This window comes from Taeniopygia guttata, chromosome W, assembly GCF_048771995.1.
Source record: "Taeniopygia guttata chromosome W, bTaeGut7.mat, whole genome shotgun sequence".
Taxonomy (NCBI): Eukaryota; Metazoa; Chordata; class Aves; order Passeriformes; family Estrildidae; genus Taeniopygia; species Taeniopygia guttata.
In genome coordinates, this window is record NC_133064.1 from 29999679 (window position 1) to 30005000 (window position 5322).

Sequence of the window (5322 nt, forward strand, 5' to 3'; positions counted from 1 at the left end):
TCTTGAGAACTTGCGAGACAGAGCGATCTAGGTGCAGGTCACCTGAATAAAGCTGCTGCTAAAAATCTGAACCTAAGGCAGGGCTGGTCTAAAGCTTTCACTCAATTCATAATAGGCTATCATGGAAATGAGTCCTGTTGTCCAACTCCATGTCACCACAGGGCTTGTGTTGCCACATTAAATCACAGTACAAGCTGCCTTGTACTAAGCAAATTATTTCAGTTACCCAGCCGGTTTGATAAACCAGCCCCTAGGTTGACTGACAGGGGCCTCACCCAATAAGATCCTTCCTAAGATGCAAACATATCACCGGTCCAGGACCTGGGGGGCGTAATGATCAGCCCAATGAGCTGTCTAGAGCCAGGAGTTTTGAACTGCCTATATAAGTAAGCTCCAAACAATAAAGCACACTTTGCTTATGACCAACTGGTGTTGAGTGTCTGTCTCGGATGCTCAACCACTGTGGTAACAGACTTGCTTTTTAAGGTCCAAGATGGCGTTCCAGGCAGTGGTGTGAGGCACAGGGTATGACTCCAGCCATCCGGTTTCCACCATTGTAAGCATGTAGCACTTGCCTTGGTGGGTTTGCAGCAGTGTGATGCAATCCATCAACCAAGCCTCCCCATATTTATATTTTGACCATCATCCCTCATACCACAGGGGCTTTACCCACTTGTCCTGCTTGATTGCAGCACATTTCACAGTTATGGATAATCTGGGACATATGTCCATGGTTAAGTCCACCCCTCTATCATGAGCCCATTGGTATGTTGCATCTCTTCCCTGATGACTTCAGGTGTCATATGCCCACCAAGACAATAATAATTCACCCTTTTGTTGCCAGTCCAGATCTACCTGAGACACTTTAAACTTGGCAGCTGGATCCACCTGTACATTGTTGTGATATTATTCAGTAGCCCGACTCTTAGACACGTGCATTAATGTGACAGAATTTTACAGCCAACTTCTCTACCCAGGCAGTGATGTCTTGCCCCACTTCGGCAGCCCAGATGGGTTTCCTTCTGCACTGCCAATTGTTCTTTTTCCATCGGTATAGCCACCTCCACAGAGCATTTGCTACCATCCACGAGTCAGTGTAGAGGGAAAACACTGGCCATTTCTCTAGTCCAGCTATATCTAAAGCCAGATGGAAAGCTTTCAGCTCTGCAACTTGACTCTATCCACCTTGTCCCTCAATAGCTTCTGCAACTCAATGCGTAGGACTCCATACAGCTGATTTCCATTTTCGCTGCATCCATGTGATTAATTAGAAACACACAAACTTTACAATTTCAAAAATTTTAAAATAAACAAGAGTATCCAAGAAGCTAAACATATTGCTGCCTGTCCCACTAAATGAGTCACAGCAGATATACATGCTGGTGAAAAAAGTAAGATATCTGGGACTTTTCCACAGAATGGTGTTGTGAGCTCTCCTTCCTGCAGTGCCCATGCCCAGTGCTCCCTGGATGCAGGGCATTTCAGATCATTCTCCCAACAGCAAGGGCTTTGAAAAATGAGACTTTATGTATTACAAAATACTCTCATGTGTGGCAGGACTTCTCCCTACCCCAGAAGAGCTTATCTGTTATGTCCATCAGCTGGTGCGATAGTTCCAGGCATTCTTCCTGTCACATGAATGGTTGAGATAACCCAGGCCTGATAGGCATCTGGTAAAGGAGTTATATCTGACTCCAGAGGGGTGAAATCCCTGCTGACAAGGAACAGCTTGCCTTGAGAACAAGATGAATTGCCTTGAGATAAGCTGAATTTCTGACTGACAGACATTTCACAAAGTATAAAAGTGTCTTGGTTTGAAAGACAGGTGTCTGTCAAGGGAGGCAGGAACATCCCTTGGAATGGAAAATTTGACCCACTTCCCTCCAAATTATTATAACTGAAATTAAGGGGCTTTCAGGCAAAGATATAGGGAGAAGGAATAACAGTTCTTTACTAGCATATATATGTATAACAAGGCAAACAAGCCACAACAATGGCAGCAAAAACAAACAAAACCAGAAACCCAGTAACAGCCTTTTCTCAGCTATCAGGCACTTTCCCCTTTAGTGTAGTCACAGTCGAAGCCAGCAGGGGCGCTGTTGGCTCCCAGCTGGGCAGGTACGATGATTACCTCGCGGCTGCAGGGGGGGCTGTGGCGCAAGCTCTGCTGCCTTCCCCATGCCGTTAAATGGCAGGAGAGATACACAAGGGGCTACCTTTACAAGCTCAAATGGGTAGCCAATCTTGGTGCCCCTCTATATGGCGAAATGGGCTGTAGCAAGAACCTCGGAGCAGCAGCTGGAATGGCAGAGGTAGGCACACCCAGGGTAGCAAACAAAGAGTAGAAGAAACTCTGCAGCTGTAGCAGGAGTCTCAGAGTGTCTTGGCAGGCATGGGATGCTGGGTTACAGTGTAGCAAAAAACCTGGAACAGTGGCAGAAAAACAGTAGGGCTGGGCAGCGGCAGCCAGGCTCCTGAATGCATCCCGGAGAGGCTGCCTCAGAGGGGAAAGGGGCTTGGGGTCCCGGGTTTTCCCCTGAGACACCCGAGCTGATGGTGAGGGTCCTTTTCAGTAAGGTAGGGTGTTAATAAGGTCCCAGTTCAACAGCTGCTCTTATGAGCAAAGGCTCACCCACGATAGAAGCAGTGGAAAGACAAAAGCTCCACAGGGTCAGCGAATCCTCTGGGCAGCAATGGTCTGTCCCCCTCAGATCCTGAGAGCGAGAGAGTGAGAGCAAGAGTGAGAGAGCGAGAGAGAGCAGAGAGGCCCAGCCTCTCACCCTCCAGATAAAATCTCTGCTCTTCCAAAAGAAAGCCCCTCAGCTACCAGAGTGCAGCTGCACCCTTCCCCCTACATTGGCAACTTTATCATCTCTTAGCAACGAGACAAAATTTCCTTAGAGAAAAGGAAAATAGGAAAAAATCCAAACTTTCAACAAAAAGCTACACAAACTTTCAGGGCAGCAGAAGTCTTACACACACCCTGGAAATGCGTGGGGTTTTTCCATGAAGTTTGGATGTGAATTTTGTGGTTACCTTTTCGGGAACTGAGGGAAAGGACTCTATCCATCACCAGTTTGGTAGTAAATTACATTGACTCCTAATCTATACTAATTGTGTTCTAGCTGTAATATAGGTACATTTTATCGTGCACTGTATTTTTTATCTACTAGTAGTTCTTTTTGTTTCATCCTGTTGTGAAAAATGCATATTATACGATTGGCTCTTTGCAAATGTTAAAATGAGTACTGTACGTGTTATATTGGAAAGTTATGCTGTATTAATCTCTTTTAAGTAGTGCTGTATTAATCTTTTTTAAGTAGTGTGGTAAATACAGTTTTAAGGCTATAGCATAATATTAAAATAGAAACTAGGTGATGTAAGATACTTTTTGTAACTAGTGCAAAAAATGGAAAAGATAATCAAGAAATTCTTTGCATTATCCTATTTGGATAGAGATAATGAAGTGATACGCGGAATAAATAAATAGACTCCACAACCTGGGGTAGTTATGAAGTGGGTATGTATTGTCAGCGCCCGGCACAAGTGAGATATCTCTCCAAAAACTTGTGCCCCGAGCCTCAGTCTGACCCACACATTTATTCACAAAGGTGTTCCATATGCAACACATTACACAACTTTTCCATGCATATTCAACCCCTGGCCCCGCCTGTCCTCTCCTCTCATGCTAAATAGGTCCACGCCCTTCTAGGCATGCATAGTTTGCCTTGGTGGTCCTGTGGGGGGGGGGGGGGTGTCTCTTGTGGTCTCTTGAGGCTGAAGATTTTGGTCTTCCTCATGGTTGAACTTTTGAACTTTTCTCCTTTGCCTGTGCACTTTTGGTCCTTTGGTGCTTATCCGAGTAGTCTGTCAGTCTTGATAGGCTTGGAGACAGTGGAGCTTCTTTATCTGGGTTCTTTGCATCCTTAGGCATTGTTCTTTATGCAAGAAGCTTCAGAAATTTGCATTTACTTTTGTCCTTTGTACCATGGCAGAGGTTTCTTAAGTAAAAGGTTAAAATTCAACACATAACTCTACAAGCTAAAATATAAATGCTTAATTCATTTTGTCAACTTAAGTGAACTCCAAAAATCTCTATTTCAATAACAGCAACAGGACACCAAGATATCAAGAAAAGAATTATTGCCTCCTTATCAGAAATGGTCAGACTTCGAGGAGCCAAGAAAATTTATTTTCAAGATGGGGGGGGGGAAAGCTAAAATTAAGCAGAAACACCCTAGTTTGAAAGGAATGTTTGAATCATGTATGAGATATATGAATATGTAATAGGCTATTGCTTTTAAGGGATAATCCTTAGTTAGCAAGGTGTGCTTTGAGGCAGAGTGCAAGGCACCTGGGCGTCCACAATTCTTTGCTTTTTATTGTCTCATTATCCTAATTTTTATTACTATTTTCATTACTATTAAACTTCCAAAATTTTAACAGAAGTGAATGGCGTTTTTCACACTGTGTAGTAAGTAGTCTGTTTAAAGCTTTATGTCTGGTAAACTTGTGTCTATTCAATAAATAATTAATTTTGTAATAGACCTAATTGGCCATTCTTAAGAACTTGTGAGTGAGAACCATTTGGAGTGCAGGCCACCTCAAACAGAACTACTGCCAGAGATCTGAGTCAAAGGCAGGACTTGTCTAAGCTCTTGTCTCCATTTGTAACAATACGCCATAGCCATGTGATGAAAACTATGTCCCATATGTGAAAAATGCATATTATATGATTGGCTCTTCACAAATGTTAAAATGAATACTATATGTGTTATTTTTGAAAGTAATGTTGTATTAATCCTTTTTTTGTAATGTTGTATTAATATTTTGTAAGTAGTGTGGTAAATATAGTTTTAGGTTATAGCATAATATTAAAATAGAAGTTGTGTGATGTAAGATACCTTTTCGTGACCTGCACAAGGAATGGATAACCAATAAATTATTCACATAGAGATAACAGCAACAGGACACCCAAAAAAATTCTCAAGACAAGGATTTATGGCCTCTTTATCGGACCGTGCAGACTTCTTCCAGACACCCCAGAGCCGAAAGGACTGATTTACAGAATGAGGGGGAGAATTGACAGAAAACAGAAAAATTCCCAGTTTTGAGAGGAATATTTGCATCATGTATGAGATATATGAATATACAACGGGCTATGGCTTTTAAGGGTTATTCCTTTGTTAGTGGACATGCTTTCTTGAGGAAAGCATCTGGGCCTCTGTAATTCTTTGCTTTTTATTGTCCTTTATTGTCCTAAATCTGATTGTCCAAATTCTTATTGGTCTAATTTTTATTACTGTTTTTTATAACTATTTT